Raw genomic sequence first — 21,095 nt, 5'->3', positions numbered from 1 at the left:
TTTGATCTTAATGAATATAAAATGGCTGCCATTAAAAGTAAAACAGATTATTTCGGGTCTTCGAGGGCCCATAGCTCTTTGCCGGCCTTGGAGGGCCACTATGATCTTTCATTAAAATCTCACAGCAGGGCTCCCTCACCAGCAAATCAAGCCTTGCAGTCTAGGAGATTGGCTACATTTAAAAGTAATTTTCAGAAATCTACACAGATTTTCAATTTGGTAATGAAAGCCATAAGAGAATGCAGGCGGCATTTTGTCGAATATTGTTACTGATCCAGCGCTCACATTCGTTAGAAATTAAACTGCCCCGTAACTGTCGCACTGATGGCAGCCTGCCACTGCGGCGGCTGCCTTCTAATCTCCGTTTGTTAATGAGTAGCATGTGCTAATTGTTGTCACCCTTCCTGCCGAGCAGGCCTTCCCTAACAAACAGATTTTACCTGCTCAGAGGTGGAACTTTTCACTTTGTCAACGAACGAGTTGGAACAGAGTTGCTGTTGCCTTGTGAAGAGACACAGCGGAGCAGCATCATTAGCAAAAGCGAGAGGGAATCAAATCAGAAACCGGGCGCTTTTATTTTATTTGGACCCGTCTGTCTTTTAGCCCAGCCTAAGTTTTCGGAAGTCCTCCCGTGGGCAAAATGTTAATCCTTCCCTGTGACTCCCTAAAATGGTCTGAACAAGCTCACAGACTGTGGACAACTATGGTAAAATCAATGGTAGTAGACAAAGGGGCTTCATATGTGTAAAAAGCATCTTCCCTGCTATCCAAAGGTTGGGAGAGGGGCGGGCACACCTAAAACCTGAAAGGGAGGTGAGGATGCCACTGGCTTTCAAAGGCAAGTCTGACCTTTAGCTCCATTCCCAGGTTCTTCAGCCTGGGAGGCGAAGGCTGTGTCGGTCCAAAGCGGGTGGTTCTATGGGAAGATTCACGTGGACCCGCAATCCTGCGGCTCCTGGGGAGGAAAAGCACCGGAGAGACGGGAACGATAAATACAGCATCTGGAGGTGTGACGCGGGCAGACCTCTGAATACAGCACAGCATACAAAATAATTACGAATGAAAACATCATGAGATGGGAAAAAATACAGACACATGCATTCTCAGACAGTATGTTTGCCTCTGAGTTTCCTTTTAATGTATATACGAACCGGGGAAAGTCGCTTTTCCGAGATTCTAGAAACAAAAAATGTCAGATTATGTTTCCCTTTTAGAAATGCATTCAGTAAATTTTCTTTACTCAGCGATTCTCTTTACCTGGCACATTTAGGGCAAAGCACTTCTCTGCACTAAAATGTGCCGGACAAGAGCTGCGCTCCGCTTCCTCTCTGACTGGATATAAATTCTTCCTGCTGATAGAGTCTCCATTTAAAAGTACAATTCTCCCTGGCGGAGCACCGGTAGCCACAGAGCATACATGCCAAAGATGTGTTTCTTTTCAGGGGGCCGAAGCAGGCATGTTGTGGTTCTGTGTTAAGCGTGTCTTAGCTCCTCCTAGCATATCAGATTTTTTTCTTTCTTTCTTTTTTTTTTTTTTTTGAGCACCTAGCTGTGCTCCTTTAGTTTCCACAAAGTACAATTTTAATTGGTTGGCATGTCTATGATTTTAAGGGAATGACACAGGGGCACCTAATAAGCTGCCACTGCTAACGTGAATTAGTTTTTGAAAACTCAGGACAATTCCTTGTCTCCTTGGCCTCAGGAGACCAATGGGAAATAGATACAAACAACTTAGTAAGCAGTTTTGCATCTCTTCCACCTGTAGTTGCCATTCTAATTGCAGGAAGCATTCATGTAATATGTTAGGGCTTTAAACGCCCAAAGTGACACCGTAAGAAATTTTGCTGAATCCTCCTGAACTCGGAAGTCTGAGACTTCTTTTATTTCACCTGTCGTCAGTTGTTCTAATATTCCTCTGAGAGCTTCCAGGTAAATTTTGACAACTGTATACTGTAGGGTTTCTTTTAACATTATTTTGGCCTATGCTAAATTGTGGGCAGGGTGATGGCACATTACTGATTCTGACTCTCAAGCATTAAAACATAACAGATATTAATATCCCTCTAATTACTGGAGTGAGGAAAAAGCTGCACTTTAGGTCATAGAAGTTAATATAATTAGTCTTCAGAAAATCAAGTTAAGTTTTACTAGTTATAATAAAATGTAATTATTTATTTGCTTTGTTCCAGAAACATAATTCTTTGGAAACAAGCATTGTCCTTGCTTTGTCACTTTGACTTTATTAGTTCTGTTGGAAAACACACATACACAATATCCATGCATATATATTAGGTGGAGGATCTTATTTAAAAATAAAATGAAATATAAAACATTTATGGCCTTTTAAAGGGACATAATAAATTTTTTCAATAAATATTTTTATTGTATTATGGATTTGTTTTTTGCCTTATCTCTTCATTGGAAATTGAAGATATGGCATTTTAAATTTTCTATTATAATTATTTATTTAATTTTACCAAGTTTATTGGGGTAACATTGATTAATAAAATTATATAGGTTTCAGGTATATAAGTCTACAATACATCATCTGTAATATTGTATTCTGTGTTTATCACTCCAAGTCAAGTCTCCTTCCATCACCATTTATCCCCCCTTTACCTTCTTCTACCTCCCCCCACCCCCCTTTCCTCTGGCAATCACCATACTGCTATCTCTGTCCATGAGTTTTTCTTTCTTTGTTTCTTTGTTTAATCCTTTCACCCTTCTCACCCAGCCCCCAACACTCCCCCCTCTGACAGCTGTCAATCTGTTCTCTGTATCCATAAATCTGTCCCCATTTTGTTTGTTATTTTATTTTGTTCATTAGATACCACATATGAGTGAAATCATATGGTACTTGTCTTTCTCTGACTGGCGTATTTCACTTAGCATAATGCTCTCCAGGTCCATCTATGCTGTTGCAAAAGGTAAGCTTTCCTTCTTTTTTACGGCTGAGTAGTATTCCATTGTGTAAATGTACCACAGCTTTTAGGAAACCATCAACAAAATGAAAAGACAACCCACTGAATAGAAGGACATAGCTGCCTATACATCTAATAAGGGCTTAATATCCAAAATTCATAAGGAATTTATAAAATTCAACACACAAAAAACAAACAATCCAATTAAGAAATAGGCAAAAGACCTGAATAGACACTTCTACAAAGAGGACATACAGATGGCCAACAGACATATAAAAAGATGCTCAGTGTCACTAATCATCAGAGAAATGCAAATGAAAACCACAGTGAGATATCACCTCACTTATCAGAATAGCTACCATCAAGAAATCAACAACCAAAAAGTGTTGGTGAGGATGTGGAGGAGAGGGAACCCCTGTGCACTGTTGGTGGGAATGCAGATTGGTGCAGCCACCGTGGAAAGCAGTATGGAGTTACCTCAAAATATTAAAAATAGAACTGCCTTATGACCTAGCAATTCCACTTCTGGGAATATATCCAAAGAAACCCAAACCATTAATTCGAAAGAATGTAGTACGCACTCCCCATGTTCATTGCAGCATTATTTACAACAGCCAAAATTTGGAAGCAGCCAAGTGTCCATCAATAGATGAGTGGATAAAAAAAGCTGTAGTACATTTACAATTAGTTTTTTAAACTAAATGTAAAGACAGAATTTGGGGGGTGGGGGAATGTTGTGGTTATTTGAAAGCATGCATCTACTAAAATTCATACTTCTCTTAAAATTCCATTCTTAATAAAGAGCTCTATGTTAAAACTCAAGGTCTACATAAAATAGAGCTTTTTAAAAAAGTTTTAGGCTATCATAGATACTGTTTTGATCAAGTAAAGTTTTTTATTTTGTTTATAGTATATAGAATATGCTACATGTCTGTTAGACCTAACAACTGGCTTGAAACGCAACATTCTAGTGCATACATATACTTTTGTGTTTACTTAAATGCACCTTATAGTGTCAGTCCCCAAGTGACAAATGCGTTTAATTCCAAAAGGTAATTGGTAAATTGCATTAAAGTTTGTAATTATTTTTTTCATAAAAATAATACTTAAAGAACAGTTTGGTTCCAAGCCCAGCACATAAAACACAAACTAGTTATCATGTAGCTGAACTAAAATTCACATTGCCTTGGCCCATCCTTTGGTCCCAGGGAACAGAAAAGCATGAAAACATGAGATGGCTTTATAAGGGACCAGTAGAAGGAGATGTGGAAGGAGCGTGGTATCCTTTTTTCCTGTTCAGAGAGAATTCTTTCACTTCCACAAGCAAAGGATCCCGGACCAGGCCTAGACTCCAGTATCTGTGACCCTCCCGCTGCCCCAACCTCTCTGCAGTTCCTGAACCAAGGCTGGACAAGCCCACAGGGTTTTTATAACTCCCAAACCAACTACCTCCCTTCTATCGTCCCAGCTCTCTAGTCGCTTTCTAAATGCTTTTAACTAGATGTTGGGAGGAATGAGGGGTAAAGACCAGTAACAGGCACTGAAGAACTCACACTTCCACGGGGGCACTTCTGCTTTGGCTTTGCGTAGGGAAGCTCAGTACCTGAGTGTCTATACAACATGCACACTTAACCCGTGCACAGCGCCAGTTACTGGCCGCAGTATCAGGCACTCCACCCCCACCCCACCCCCCACCACCACATAACCCTGCAACAGAAGCCGACGTGGCAAGGAACAGCAAAAGGACAGTTTACGGAGGGAGCTGCGACAGGCGGCAGGGTGTGTTGATGCCCGGGAGCTAGGACCACGGATGATCCTGCTCAGCGTTTCTGCCATGCCTGTCCTGCCCGAGGCCCTCGGGATGTGCATTTTGTAAATGTAGCATGGACTTCAGTCTTCAGCAGGAAGTAAAGGCACTTGAGGAGTGCCGCTCTGTGGTTCCAACTTATTAGCCAGGACAAAAGGTCCTAGAGATAGCGTTTAAATAAAATAGAACCCAACAAGAAAGAGAGGAGCAAAAATATTTCTGAGGAGCCAGAGAAAACTTGAATCTGGTGTCAAAAGGGAAATGTTACACTGGCCAGGTTACATATATGGAGCTGTATATGGAGCCACTTCATTGGGTGATGAGTGTGGGTTCCCATGAGGGAAATCCCATTCCACAAAGAGTAAGGGGAGTTCTCAGGATGGTCATATTGGAAAAGTTCTGTCAGCTTCTCCAAGAGGCAGAGGTGGAGGGAGTGGTTGGCTCTCTACCCAGGAGCTCATGGGTTCACATTTAGACTTTATGTGACTAAAAGGGGTGAACTATTTTCCTGGGATGTAAATGTAAAATGTGTGGAAAGATTCCATTATCCTCTATGATTATATGTGATAATCGATGCTGCTTCTAGGAGATATGGTCACTGCTCACGTATGGCCCTGAAGACATAAGCACGAAGCTGAAGGGCATGGACATATAGGTGGCATTCGAGAACTCATGGGGTTTTTGGGCAATAACTAGGTGGTACAAAAGAGAACTGTTTTCTTAGAGTTCCTGATGGTAGAACAGTGTCCAAGGTCTTCTGCACAAGGAGAAGTGGTCCTTTGAAAATTGGAGTGACGCATATGGACAAAAATGCCACAGCCAAAGTGCTTAAACTTGAATCCAAAAGGGCAAAAGCTAAACAAAGCTTCAAAACTGGGCTGGATGAAGAGACGAGATTTAGAGAGTATGAAATTGTAAATGTGTTAGCTGGGATTTTTCAGAAGAAAACAACAGCAAAGTGGGCAGAAGCCATATACTTGTCCTCTATGTTCATATATAACATTTCATAGACTGAAAACAATACGTTGAATGTGAAACTTTAATATGAAAAGCTAAATATGATCTAGACCTCTATCAAGACTTTGTGAGATGTGGGGCCCTTGCCAAGTAGGGCTCCCCAAATCATCTGTGGTCCTTCACCAGCTTTTTTCTTTCTAATCTGTTCTAAACCAATAGTTTTTTTTCAATGCAATAAAAATAAATAAATAGAAAAAGAATTTTTTTTAAAGGCATATAAAATTCAAGCCTTGATTTTTTATTATTAGATTCAACATACATAAAATTATTTTTGTCAAACTGCTTTAAAAGTCTTGATATGCTTACTTTCCATTTCTGTACTTACCCTTTTACAAGCCAATAATAAACAGCTCACAGACTGGCACTGCTCTGAGCCACATTTTGAATGGGTATAATTGGCCCAAAAAGAGTTTGTACTATGGATGTGGTTTTAGTACTTTATATCAAGAAAACAGGGACATGAATGGCCCCGATGAGGACCTATGATAGAATACATTCTGGTGAGGTTAAAAGGAGAGGGAACTCTAAGTGGCATCATTTCAGAAGAGGAATGACTACCTGTCCATGCTTTCCTAACGCAGATCCCAAAAGTAACTCAGAGTGATGGGGAAATTTTCTCCCAAATAGTTGCCAGAAGACTCTTTGAAAGGACGGTTTTCTGGTAAGTTCCTGGCTTGCCTTCTGCTATTTACATCCTTGAGAAGAATGAGAGATCAATTTGGAGAATTCTTATTTTGAATTTATTTTCACCAAGGAGGAAGATTTGGTTGGCGAGCTTAAAGTGATGAGAAAATTGGAAGAAAGTAACCTGCCATCTTAGAGTCTGTTATATCCACACACAAAAATAATTCTGGACAGAGGCATTCATCCTAGAATTTAGAAAAGCAGGCATCAAAATAGAGAAACTGTAGATATGATCTGATGGCTAAACAATTAACGGCAAAATAAACCTATTCTGACAAAATAATCACAGATTACTCCAAAGGTGTTTAAAAATTCATATATTGTAAAAGGAACATTCTTTTCCCCTTTTTAAAACTATTGAAAGCAGAATATAAAGAGACACGTACCCCAAACGGAAGGCTGAACAGAAGATGAGGAGCCAGGGTTAAAAAGTGCTATAAGAATATTGTCAGGACAGCTAACACTTGGCTATAGATTGAAAAACTGCCAAGGACAACAGAAAGCTATTTTAAGCTCTGTTTGTAAAGAAGAACAAAGGGATAGGTACATTGATTGGGGCACGCAGCAAAATGTTAACAGATGTCACAGGGAAAACAGAACTATCCAACTCCTGTTTTGATTCCGTAGCCTCTACCACGAAGAATGATCTTCAAGCTGGAGAGGGCAGAGCAAGCGAGTGAAGTGTGAGCTGGGCCTAAGGTAAGTCAAGAGAGACTGAAATAAAGCTTAGTGGCTTCAAGTGAGTTCAAGGCTCCAGACCAGACAAACGGTCTCTTGGGTTCCTGAAAGAATCTAAAAATAAGGGTCCAGATATGATTCTGGAAGTCCAACCAATGATTATTTAGAATCATGGTCTAATCATGGATGACCAGGGATTAGTATCGTCTACATAAAGAAAAACTTAATTTATAAAAACAGAGATATCTAGAAAATACCTCTAGCAAAATTCTAGAGCTGATTATCACATGCATGTGTTGTTTGTGCTTAAAGAGAGAAGCAGTGATGACCTTCAACTAGCAGAGTTCACTCCAGGTCACACTGCGTCCCTCCCTCCCTCCCTGCCTCCCTCCCTCCCTCCCTGCCTCCCTCCCTCCCTCCCTGCCTCCTTCCCTCCCTGCCTCCCTCCCTCCCTGCCTCCCTCCTGTCCTCCCTGCCCTACCAACCTCGCCCCTTTTCTTCTGTTCCCTAATTTCTTCTTCCCACTCCCATCCCTGTTTTATAGAATGATTAGCCAAACAGTTCAGGGAAATGGCTCTCAGTACCAAGACATTTAACACATTACTGCATAACATAATAATAGACCAAAAAAAAAAAAAAAAAAAACAGAAAGAAAAAGAAGAAAAAAGCCAGTGTAATTAGGGTGACTCAAAACTGGTTGAACAAATGTTCTCAAAAAAATGCTTGCTGATTAATTGGGGGCAACCTGGGGAGTTCTCCAGTGACATGTGCCTTTTGGACTTCATTTTAGCCCTTGCTCTTTCCTTCTGGTGCATAGCTTTACTCTACGGCTTGTCATATTCCATGAAAATATATGCTCCTGTGTTTGTCTCAATTCGATTCTACAAATACGTATGCACTTGGCGCCCACTCTGTATGAATCAGACCGGCTCTGGCAGTCTGAGCTGGGTGAGGTCCAACGCGTTCCTTTAAGTAGCTCGTAGTTTAATGGGAAACAGGAGGAAGTCAGCAGTTACAGCGCAGCGCACAGAAAGGATGTGACTCTGTTGTGTCCGAAGCGTCTTCTAGGCACAATGCTAAGGGTTTTACATATTCCATCAAATCCCCTCAGAAACCATATGAGGTAGCTTTGATGAAGACAAAACCCAGAGAGATCGGTTCGCATCCCCCAGAACAAACCGCAAGTCAGAAATGGAGCCAGAATCCAAAGTCAGGGGCACTGGGTTCCTAAGCATATACTCGGCTTTTCCCCAGAGCGAACGCATCCGAGTCGGAAGGTGTAGGCCAGTGTCCAGCCCAGGGCAGCTCCCCTGAGCGTCCTGGCGACGGAGTGCCATCCAGGAGCACGCCCCAGAACAGGGAAGCTTAGCCTGAGGTAGATTCAGGTGTGAGCTACAGTGGTTGGCTGAGTGTTGAGGAAGAAATTTTAGGTGGAGGGAATGAAATGTGCAAGTTCAGTGAGGTTCGAAAAGACGAGAGTGCCCAGGGCTGCATTTTAGGTGCATGCGCCAATGTCTGAAGGACTGGGGAGGAGTCAGGTCACCGCCAAATGGAAAGACAAATAGAGAAGTGATAGCAGGCTCACATCCTCTCTCTTTCTCTCTCTGTCTCTCACACACATACATACACACAGAATAAAAGTTTTTGGAACCTGTTAATTACAAAAATGTGAATTTTCATTGCATCACGTCCCCTTGCTACTTTATTTTTCACGTGCTCTTACTCCTCTCTCTGTTCTCTTTCTTTCTACTTCCATTTTCCTCTATATATTCAACAGCTGTACTTCAATTTATGCATGAAATGAGTTCATACAAAGTTATGTGGGTTTTTTTTTTCAGCAAATGAAATATTACATTAAAGATACGAGGGAAGTTCCCTTCTAAAGGAACCTTCTGCCAAATGGCTTTGTAAAGCAAATAATGACCCTATAACCAATCTTTCTCTAAATCTAGAGTTCCATATATCAGCTTTGACTAAGAAAAGATACATCTATACTTTATTTTTACATCTCTCTGCGAACAGTTCTGCAACATAATGGTACGCCAATTTGAAATACCATAATTTTTATACTTTTTCAGTTCTCACAATGCAATCTTAGAAAATGTATTATTTTCTATATCATATTCATGCACGCTTTCTTTTCCTTAGGAGGACTTTAGAGCTTCCTTCCCCCTGAGGTTGGGCAGGTTGGCAGTAAGTGGCAAAGTTAGATAATCATCCTGTATAAGGCCAATAGAATGTGCGGTGTCCAGTGCAAAGTACTGTGTATGCATTTTTACAACAGACTTCTGTGGTATGAACAATTTCTTTGACCACTTTACAAGTCAACTGAGACTCAAGGAAGTTGAGGAGCTTTTACAGGTGTCCCAGCTGTGCTCTGATCCCAGTCAGCCTGACCTTAGAGCCCCAGAATAACCACTAGGGTATGTATCTTTTTCTTATTGGAATAATGGATGTTAAGAAAACTTTTGCTCTTATAGGAGGTGACAAAGCCTTTGCTGGATGTTGGCAGTGAAAAGAGCATTTTTATGAGAGTTAAAATAGATTCCAGTAATTTATCTGCTGTCAGTTGTCTGGACAGGACATTTACTTGCTTAGGCCTCAGTTTTTCCATCTGCAAAATGGAATACCTAAGGTCTTCTCTGCCAGCCACATTAGAGTTCTACTGTCCTGCTACAGTGAGACACTGTACATACTGGATGCACCCCCCCTTTTTTTCCATTTCTTTTACTAGACAGTGATTTTAGATCAACATCTGTATCACAAGGAAACCCTTTCACTGGCTCACTAAAAATTCAAGAATGTTAGAGAAGAAAATGGGAAGAAAAATTATTTCTGCCTTTTGGGCTGCTATGGGTCAGGATGCTATCCCCAGACAGCATTGTTCGTAAGCCAAAGATCTTTTACCGGTGGGAAAAAAAAACCCACCAACACAACAACAAAAAACAGAGTATACAGCTATAATCTCAGATCTAAGAGGAAAGATTCAGATCTTTTCTGATTCAGCCAGACCTGGTTTTAAAAAAGCGTGAAGAGTTTCAGAGATGAAAGTCTTGAACTCACGCCTGGCTGTTAACCAAATGAGTGCCAGGGAGCTCCCTTCCCCAGATGCATGCATTCTGCCCCCAGTACCTCAGAGCACAGGCTTCCCGACTCTACTATTCACCAAGAGAAAAAATGAGCTTATCGTTACCTCTCTTTTGCTTCTTTTCTTTTATGATCAAGGTGAGTTATAAACAGCTGCAATAAAAATGATTATTTTTTTCATAAGTGTCTTCTCAATAATGTCTCCGAGAAAGCAGAGGGGCTGAAAGATACGTGACATTCACTGATTTTGCCCCTAAAGCCACAAAATCCACACGAGCAATTTCTTCATTTGACCAAAATGAATGGTCATCGCAAAAACAAATGTAACTTTGGTAGCCCTGATTTGGCTGAGACAGCTCCAGGGCTCAAACTTAATAGACTTCTTCTGGCCGATTAGGATCTCAGTGCTGGCTGCGTCACCCTGTCAGCGCCGATAGCCGAGTCCAAACCACAGGCACGGAGCTGCCCTTGATCCATGACCTTAGCATACAAAATAGCAGGCCAGAGGATGGTGCAGGGCTCCCAAGGAAGGAGCTTGGAAGACAGTATTCATTTTGCTTTGTGGTCTTTTACAAAAGACAATTAGCATTAAGAATAGATTGATGCTTAAATAAAACGCCTCATAGTAAAAGCACATTTTTATATTCCAAAGGCCCAAGAAAAGCTGTGCCTAAGAAGGGATTAGCTGCTATCAGATGATATTACCACTGGATTAATGATGTTTCACATTCACTATATTTATAAAAAAGAGGGAGGAAAAGAATAGGAATCTTTTAAGGAGCAGATAAGTGATTCTGTAAACCTTAGAAGCTAAAAGAAAACATTTTAAAAGGACAGTAGTTAAAATAGTATATTTATTGATAAATCCTCAATTAGAAATTTGTCTTTAAAAAACAGCCCCAAAATTCAGGCAAATTATTGTTAGCATAGTCTGTGAACTGTGAAAAATGTGTGTGTGTGTGTGTGTGTGTGTGTGTGTAAGAGAGAGAGAGGAAGAGAGGGAGAGAGATAGGAACACTCCTGCATAAATGCTTTATATTCCACCAGGTATTTTAAACCATTCTTATTTTAGGCAATTGTTTTTGTAATAGATACACTAAAGGTGATCATTTTGTTTTATTGCTAGTCATTGCTGACTGAAATATTTTGCCAGATGAAAGTAATTACTATGACTATATTACTTTTCTAACCTGTTCTCGTGTATTGGATCCCAGGCACTCATAGCCTGAAATTCTGTTACCTTGTTTTACAAAAAATAGTCATATGATGATGTGGTCTGACCTTACTTATATAAAGACATACAACTATTAGTCTGCTTTTTTATTTTATTTTACTGTCTGTATCTTTACATCTCCAGAGGTTGCAGGAAAACCCTAACCTTGTGTAGAAATATAAAGATAAGAAGAATTGAACAATGAAATAGCTAATGTCACTATTATAGGCAAGAAAATACAACAAATCATTTAGGTCAATGATAATAAATAAAATCAATCCAACATCATATCAAGACAGAAAGGAAAGATAAAAGGAAGGAAGGAAGAAATGGAGGGAGGTGAGAGAAATTGAGGGAGGAATCCACAGGGCAGAGCAGATATCCACAAGTTCAGTCCCACCAATAACGTGTCGGCAGCATTACGTGTGGCTGATATTTCCATGTTGGTGTCACGTGCTTGCCTGTCCCTTGAACTCTAAAACTCAGTCCTGCAGACAGAGCTGCACTGCATTCAAGAACTTTTATTTGGAAACGCGGTCAAAGGAAAATACTCCTGAAAAAAAATAATGTCTGTTAGCTTCCTGCTCTGATTTCAATGGAAGCTTCCCAGCCTCACGCTGCAGCCGACAGAGGGCAGCACTGGGCCCCGCAGCCCCGACAGCAGCGGGCATGTGCAGTGGTCATAGCTGAGTTCCAAAACTGAGAAGAAAAGAGAGATCTCCTTGCTCCTTTGATTTTCCTTCAAAAACTACAATTCTCTCGTCCTCTCCCCACACCTGCCACCCCATGATCCTAGCCTGAGTCCATGAGTTTTCCTCCAACGCCATTCAGCTCTCCGTAGGGATTTGGTATTGATCCCAGAAGAAGGTGGGAGTCAACTCATTTCGGCCTCCAAGTTCAGGGAAACGCCATGCTTTCAATGACACGTGTTAGACATCTGTGGTTGGGACCTGAACGTTTTTTCAGTGATGAGAGACAGCCCTAGACAAGGTTCTCGTCTCTCAGGAGGCAGATGGAACCTTGCCACAAAGAACTGAGAGTGTGATCCCACCTGAGAGTCACAATATGTTGTGATTCTTTTTTCTTCATTATTTTAAAACTTTTTAGTTTCTTTTTCATTGGAAGCATAGACCATGTTGGCTCAGGTCAAAGTCCTCAAAGGAGGCTGGCTCATTGGAGTCTCGCCAATGTTACTGCCAAGAGTTCTAAGAGCTATATTTGCTGCCAGAAAAAAGGAAAAATCTTCATCCACAAAACGACTAATAGACATGTCAGCTCAGTCATTCTAGAAGTCCTCAGCATTCTCAGGGTATCCCCTGCTGTGCCATACCCCCAATTCCCAAAACCATGCTGGCAAGTGGTGGATGAGATTGGAAGACTCTTTCTGAACCTCCACTGTTATGAAAAACAATGTTTAGTAGGTGATTCTATCACAAAGCTCCAACCACGTCTGCTTGGTTCTACAGCGAAATCGCATAAAAGGAACAACTTCACAACTGCTTCAATCTGCAGGAATTAAGACCCTAATTCAACTAAAATAAAGCTTCCTCAAACCTGGTCACTCCGACGGCGACAGTAGCCCCTGCTCGTTGCAGAGCTCTGCACAGCTGCAGCCAGAGATGTGTTTGTTTATGATCTTATGAGGGATTGGAGCTGGAGGTCTGAAAGGGAGACCTGGGCAGAGTACGTAGCAGCAAGGCTGACGGTGAAGCTGTGGGGATGGACAGGGTCTGATGGAAGGAGTGTGAAGAGGGCTCCGACTGAGCTCGTGGAGCATCCTCTCCAGGCCAGAAGAAGGGGAAAGGAAGCAGGAGTGGGTGGCTCTAAGGCCACGTGTGGCACACAGGTCAGAGGCATGGTTTGGAGAAGTGATCACGGGCCACTGGAGACTAACGCAAGGCAGGTTCAGCGGCATGGCAGGCACAGGGCACAAATACAAGGAGGCGAACGGTAAAGTGATGTGAAAGCACAGGAGCGGCCCCGCGCCGTCCGAGACGCTGGGGAGCGAGAGAAGTGTGTGAGTTACCCAGGAGAGGCAGCGGGGCCAAGCGAGGGCAGTCATTGAAAGTGCAAATTATTCGCATAGGAAAATATTACAAATATATTTTTAGCCCGCACAGGCTTAATTTAAAGTGAAAAGTAGTTGCATAACTAAACATTAAATATTTTAAATACTTATACATGAAAAAATGCTATGATATGAATATGAAGGGGAAATTTGGTAAAACAAAGAATTATAATAAATAACATTTTTAGCAGGTGCTTCTGAGTTTACATAGTTCTTTCATAGATCCTTTAAAAGTTCTACAAGATAGATCTTTTTGTTATTCCTGGTTTACAGAGTAAACAACCTGCGCCGGGGTACAACTAGCGATGGAGAGAAACTTACCTGGTGCATATCCTCCTTGCCCCCTTTTTAAACTTCCATACCAAATTAACTCTGCAACAGAAGAGAAATGACTTAAATTTACTTTTTACAAGACTTTTCACAAAAACAGACATTTTCTTTGCTATAAACAGATTTTCCTACAGCTATAGCCCACAACCATTCACCTTAACTTTATCTCAAGAGTGTGCGGCTACCAGCAGCTAGCTTAGAATTACCCTTCTCTCCTCTAACAATTCCGACTGCAAACGCTGTGCCATTCCCCTTGCTATCCCTCGCAAATGATAGCAGGAACGAAAGGGTTGCTAATACATAAATACCTAGTGCCTGCTCAGATTTGCTCTTCTAGGTGACATACGTAAAGGCAATTAATTTTCAAAGATATTAGTCTTCCCAACGTATCTACACATCAGGACTGACATACACGTTGCTGGGCTGCTAGAATAATCGTATCAACCTTTTTTTAATTCCAAAAAAAAAATCGAAAGTAAGGTTTTTATAAAGGATAATTAAGCAAGCTAATATACTAATAAGTGGAACACACAATAAGAATATGTACTAAAATATCTGCTTTGTGCCACGCAGAACTGGTGTTTTAGGAGATTAACAATTATGATCGCCAGTCCTCTTCTGATTCTATAATACCTCACACAATCTTTTTTAAATTACTTTATTAACCTTTCCTCCGAGCACAGAAGTGCCCGATTATAGATAATATTTCAAAATCATCTGAGGTGTAAGTGTGTTTGATTTGCTCGGTAATTATTTGTCTACTTTATTACACTGGCCGAGCAAACAAGCTCCTTGACCAGCTTTATTTCAAGTCCAGTTAAGAAGAGGGTCACATCATTTTGCGGATCACTCCCTTTGGGCCCCGACGTACATGGAATTTTCATATCGGAGATGGGGACGGTGCACGGAAACGGTACATTTTAAACATGGAGAAATCATTCCCTCCCGTGTCATTAGAGGTTTCAGGCCCTGGGCTTAATGGAAAGAACGCTGTTCATCAGTGAAAGGAAGGTGTTTATTCCCCGCACGGCAACGACGCGGGGCTCTGAAGCCTAAGCATGCAAATATCTGGTGATGAAGCCTAAAAGCATCCCACTCGCGTCCCTCAGGTGGCCTTTCCCAGGGTCTTTATAATCTGTCCCTTGTCATTCATACCACCCAGGACATCGCTCCTATTTTGATGTGGATCATGCATGCATTTCGGGCAGAAAGGAAGGCGGAGGGCCAGCCGCGAGGGGAGAGCAGAGGCCTTGCTCTGTTCACCCGGCGTCTGGAGGAAGCAGCACCCTCTGCAACGCACACTGGGTTCTGCGGAGGGCAAGCTGGCCTGTTCCAACTTTACAACTCGGGGACAGGTGAAATGGCACTTAGGTGTTCTTAAAGATGAGAAGGCACCGAGATGAGAGGGCGCCGCCAGGATGAAAGCACAAAGCCGGAGGCCACTGTTTATCGTCCACAATCAACAAATTCTGAAATTTCCATATGTAGCAGGATTCGGGGCTCTGTTATTAATACCGGGATATGGCTGGTCAGCTCAGTCACCCATGGAATTACACTGTAGGGCATGGATGCCAGTATTTTAGACCCAAACCGAGCATAAAAAACACAAAGTAAAATTCGGTGTCAGCACAAAGTTGACAGCGAATGATTATAACTGCTTCGAAGCTTGAAAAAGAGTGTAAATAACTAGGATCCCCTGCGGGCTCACTCAGCCTGCATACATAACAACCGTGATGGACAGCCTCTGTGGTAACGTCGGGGAAAAGAGGCACCGGGAAGATGCAAAAATTCCGCCAGCAAAGAGCCTTAACTGTCACCTTTCTGACTAAATCAGCTACTTTCATATAGAGAGAGAAACAGAGCAGTAGGCTACGCCTTTGGAAGACCAATTGCCCCCTCGCCTAGGAAGCAGGCATGTTAATTATCGGCTTTTCTGGTGTTATCAAGGCGCTGCAACCCCACCAGCTTTTGCACTTCAGGGACACTCTTCTCCCTGATCTTTAATCTGTGGCGCTTTTAGTCCACACAAAAAACTGTTATTCACAATAACTAAGCTTATTTATAGAATGCAAAAATAAAGGCAAAAGAGAACTGCCGGCCATCCCCAACTGAACTGTTAACTTATCAAACAGCTTTGACTCAAAATTTAATTGTCTTTGCTTTCTTCTGCATGTTTATGCGCACCAAGGTGCACACAGGCAAACCTCGCACCCAACAATGAATGGTTTTCAAGTACCGAAAAATGAGAAGGGCGTCCTGGCGGGCGGCCTCCAGCCCGGTGGAACAGACCCCAGCCTTGGGAGTACAGGACCTCACCTCACTTGTACTTCAAAACTCGAAAGGAAAAAGCAAGCGGGAGGCCTTCTGCACACACCTAGCTGGCACGCCACAGGTCTGTAATTCATTTACAAGATAATTAATCAATTAGCAAATGATCCCTTTCCCCTTTGTTATTTATGCTGCACAGGAATTGCATCTCCAAATGAAATGGCAGGCCACTTGTACTGAAACTTTGCCCTTCAAACACATTGGTCTTATTTATCTGAATTGAACAGATGCTTTGCAACGCCAGCCCATTGTAACCGGACTGTTTGCTATTAGAACCTGAGTAAGATTTAAGCTAAACAGAAGAGCATAAATATGACATCCTATAGACATTCATGATGATCAACTGTGCTGTATCATCGCCAGCCATTGCTACTTATTCACGTAGGAAAAGAGGGAGGGAACACACTTGACATTGCTAAAAGGGGAACTACAGTCACCGGAAGGGGAGGCGAAGATGGAACTCACGCAGTTATTGGCTCTAGAGTACAACTCTGGGGGCTTAAAATACACTTAAATTGTTACAATGTATACATTATGTTTACAGGCCCGATAATCCCCATTTCGTTCACAGCTCCGTATTACAGCTGGCACAGCTTTGGAGAGCAAAGGCAGCAGGCAGCATGCGCTCGGCGCCCAGGGCGTTTATCGAGTGTCCTGGATGACCGTCCCTAGGGGGAAGGTCTGAGCAACAGTGGAAATGCCATCAGACCCCACCTGGACCTGAGACTGGTCCAGAGAAGTTACGGTTGTGAAATCCCGTTACCTTTCAGGGCCTCGGATGCCTCCACTCTAAAATACACACGTTGAATTATATGATTTATTTTTGGTTCCCTGCACAGCTATTGTATTATGAATCTCTGCATCCTTTCGTATTAACACTGCTGCCAGGTGGGATAATAGAAAACATCTTCCCCTCGAGCCAGGGCACGGGTCTAACAATATTTTTAAAGCAAGGAGGAAGATCCCCGGATCCATACAAACATTTTAGCAGCCAAATGAGCAGAAAGTCTGTTTCTGTCACTGTGTTTTAAAATCAACAATTATGTATTAAATCACTCCTGTGCACACGAACAACAAAGGCATTTTGGGTCCATTTGTACAGGGGAGAAAACGGGTCAGCTATGTAACACTGAACCCCAGGTGTGCACATGGCAGAAAAATCCTGTCATCTCCTGCTTCCAGGGAGGACTTCTGGGACAGGGGCAGAGCCCCACGTAGTCACTTGTTAAAGCTTTAATAATAAAACAGCTCCGAGGAAAACTTCCCTAACCCTTTGCTCTGTTGAGAAAGGACTTAAGAATAAAAAGCATTTGAATGTTTAAAAAGGAACTGTGCAACACAGTAAATGAGAAAATTAGAGAAAGGTCATTATAATATAAATGAGTACCCTTAAAAACAAACAAACTTGCCCCAGACCTTACTGTTCTTTTTATCTTTTTTCAAAAAAAAAAAAAAAAAAAAAAAAGCATGGTCAAATGTTCAAATGTGTACAGAAGCAAACTCTCTACTTAACCATGCTGAGCAAAGCTGGATTTTTCTCTCTCGCAGGAATGAAAAGCACAACAGTGAATCTTGGAGGCATTATTTCTTAGCAGAATTAGCATAACCCGGCACATCAGAGTATTAAAATTTAAAAAGGATTTCAAACTGTCCTCATATCATCAGCAGAGTCATGTCACAGATTTTTTTTTTATTGGTTCGGCAGGCTAGGTGTAATTGTATCAATATTTTAATGCTTGATGCATATTGCCTGTGATACATTGCTTGCATAAATAAAAAGCACCAATATTCAATTGCCAATGAAATAATCACACACTCTAGATCTTTATTATATCATGCATTATTTAATTACAATAATCAGAGTCCTTTTGAAGGTAAAACAAGATTAAAAAGGTTTTGTTTTATTGGATCTATATATTTGATTTAAACTTTACATGTTAGCTTTACATTAAGAATTTATAAGGCATCAGTTCAAATGGTGCTATTATAAGAGTTTATTTCTTTTATAATTAGTACAGTACTCTTAAAGTACTTTGACTACAAAAGATAATATTTCAGTATTTTAATGAGCTTTTTAAGTGTAATTGATGTAACAATCATTGAATTACACATTTCTACCTGAAGAATAATGAAGGAAACATTTTAATGAGAAATTTAATCATTATTAGCGAATGATCTACTAAACTGCCATTTGCTGACATTTAAAAGCTTAATAGCAGAAACCTGTATTTTCCCACATCTGCATCAACATCGATGGCGATTACTTTTCTGTTACTCTGATTTCCCAGGTTAACTTTCTACCGTCACTAATTTATTTATAAATTTGAGAAAACTTTCTCTAACCCAAAGTTGTCAGACCCTTCCAGAAAGTGTGGGGCTTGACACTTAGAGGGATAATTTAAATAAATTAGCCCCTTTTCCAGCCTTCAGCAGTTTTCAGCATAAAAGGGCTCTTTCTTGTGAGTACTCATGCTTGCATCAGCTTGATTTTGATGAATGCCCTGCGAATTCCCTGATAGTACCTCAGACAGAGAGATCTTAGACTGATGTCAACAAGGGTTTTTAAAGCTTCCTCATTTCGAGAACACATCAGCATTCAGAGGAGAATAGACGTGAGTAAGAGGAGCCTGCCATGCAGCTTTGCCAACTTCTGGGGTTGGGTTTCACACCTGGGTCTAGAGAAATGTCCATGCCATAGGTGAGAGGTTAGAATGGAGACATCTAGTGAAATCCATAACAGTGTGTTTGGGGGCCATAAAAAGAATCACAAGATGATACGAGGTGGGCAGAATTTATGTAACCCTTTGAAGGTCAGGAGGGTCAGAAGAAAAGCTCGGCCTTCTAACTCAAGTATCAGAGTGCTAAGCTGGAGTCGGCGTGCAGGTTGGCCCAGGCATGGCACCTGGGCAAAGACTAACACATAGGACTTTGACTGCATTTCCCATGACCTTCAGATCTTTACCAGGTATCCAGGTGCCTTGCTAGTTCCATAAAGGGCAGTCATTTCCAGAACTCCTGCATGCAGTGCTGCTTGTCTCACTGTGTGATGTGTACGATGTGAAAAGTCAATCTAGAAGACAGAAGGGGGTTTCGATGGAAACACACTATTATGGATCCAATGCATGCTGAGACCATGTATTTATGTATTTGTTAAGTGTGAGCTCTGATTTAGAGCCCTAGCAGTGAGTGGACAGAGGGGGGAAAGAGAAAATGCTGCCATTTGACTCACACCAGTTTCCTGATGGTCACTAAGGTCCCTTTCAGTGCAGACATACTATGTTTATCCCAGCTGCCAACATTCTCTATCTCAGAATTCTCACAGCTCTTTTTTCCCCCTGTCTCTTTAAGACTTGCCTTTTTTCACTTTTCAGGCTGTTATGGACTAAATATTGATGCTCCCTACTCTTCATATTCATATGTTGAAATCCTACCTCCCAACGTGATGATATCAGGAGATGGGGTTTTTGGGAGGTGATTAGGCCATAGGGTAGAGCCCTCATGAATGGGATTAGTGCCCTTATATAAAAGACCCCAGAGAGCATCTTCCCCTCTTTCTTCCTCTGTGAGAATACCATAAAAAGACAGAAGCTTGCAACCCTGAAGAGGATTCTCACCAGAACTCAATCGTGCTGGAATCCTGATCTAGGATTCTAGCCTCTAGCCTGTGACAAATAAATTTCTGTTGTTTATTAGTCACCTAATTGGTATGTGCCCTCAAAAAGATCTTTACAATTTAAAAAGAGTCATTTTTATTTTCCTCATAACTAAGGGAGCCAGCTTCTATACCTGACCCTCAACAGCATGTTTTCAGTAGCTTGGTGAAAGCTCTAGTCCTGACAGGTTGTGCCAGGCACCACCCCTGGGTGTCCAATGCCAGGTCTTCCTACTGCTTGCGAATGAGCAATGTTAATGGTTAGTAAATGACCTACAGGGGATTAAAGCACTCAAGGAACTACCAATAGAACATATCTCCAGTAAAGGGCAGAGCTGAGAAGCAATACTTCAGCTTCTTTTTTGGTTTGGGTAGTCACGATGTGGCAAGTGATTATTGATATTATTTGTGAAGAAAGATGTTATAAAACTCTAAAAAACAAGGCTGACATGCTGAATTGCAAATCAATTCAGTCCAGCTGCCATCGTTTTCCATCTCAAAATTAATGCAATGGGTAATAATAAAGTAGACCTCTTTGACTAATTATAGTATGATAGTTGCCTATAAAGGCGGCCCATGTGTCACATCTAGAAAGGATAAAAGATGACATTGACATTTATTTATTTTATAAAATTTTTTGACATTTATTTTTTAAGATTTGGGTATCACTTGTTCATAATTATAATATGTGTTTACAGAGATACAGGATATTTTTGGACACTTTCAAATTATAATTTAGACTTAAATAAGCATAATTTATCCAGATCCCCTATATCAGAGGGAAATAAAGATGCAACATCAAGGGAAATATCAGTGAATATCTGGCTGGAAACATGAAGGGTATTTTCAGAGAAACTGGGTCAGGATTGGTTATTAGAAATTTTTACCAAAATATTATTAGGATGGTGTTACTCGGTTGTTGCAACGCCATGCACGGAGGTACCATAAAGCATTCCCATGTGAGCCACTAAATTTCTGTCAGTATGCAATTTTTTGGTTACAATTGAATTATAATAATATCTTTCCAATAGGGTAATTTCACTAAGCTGCTCTCAGGATAAGAGAGAAGTACAACTTGCTCCAAGGTAGGAAGAAGGGAGGAAGGGAAAGAGGGAGGGAAGGAAGGAAGAGCAAGAGACAAAAACAAGACATAGTGTGCAGCCCTAAGCCAATGCAAGAGAAAAAGGGAGCATTTTCTGGAATGTGGAAGAACTGTGCCCCCTTAGAGCATAAAGGGCAAGAAAACCCAGATCAAGAAGTGCCTGTACTCAAATAGCAGCCCCGTGATAGAGGGCAACCACACGAACCGT

At 41.3% G+C, this 21,095-nt stretch overlaps 1 long non-coding RNA gene across 6 annotated transcripts in view; it reads right to left on the bottom strand.

The window, feature by feature from the left end:
* The window catches only part of LOC308566451, a 527,240-nt gene that overhangs the window by 58,790 nt on the left and 447,355 nt on the right, over window positions 1–21,095 (bottom strand). For 3 of the 6 annotated variants that reach the window (XR_014000159.1, XR_014000160.1, XR_014000161.1), the window contains 2 exons: window positions 13,797–13,847; window positions 850–955 (listed from right to left, as the gene is read on the bottom strand). This is a non-coding gene — a long non-coding RNA (uncharacterized lncRNA). The remainder of the gene's footprint in view (window positions 1–849; window positions 956–13,796; window positions 13,848–21,095) is intronic. The other 3 variants (XR_014000156.1, XR_014000157.1, XR_014000158.1) reach the window with 1 other exon arrangement.

Source organism: Miniopterus schreibersii (assembly GCF_964146895.1).
Source record: "Miniopterus schreibersii genome assembly, chromosome: 13".
NCBI lineage: Eukaryota > Metazoa > Chordata > Mammalia > Chiroptera > Miniopteridae > Miniopterus > Miniopterus schreibersii.
The sequence above is the reverse complement of the archived record's forward strand: the minus strand, read 5'-3'. Positions and strand labels throughout refer to the sequence as shown.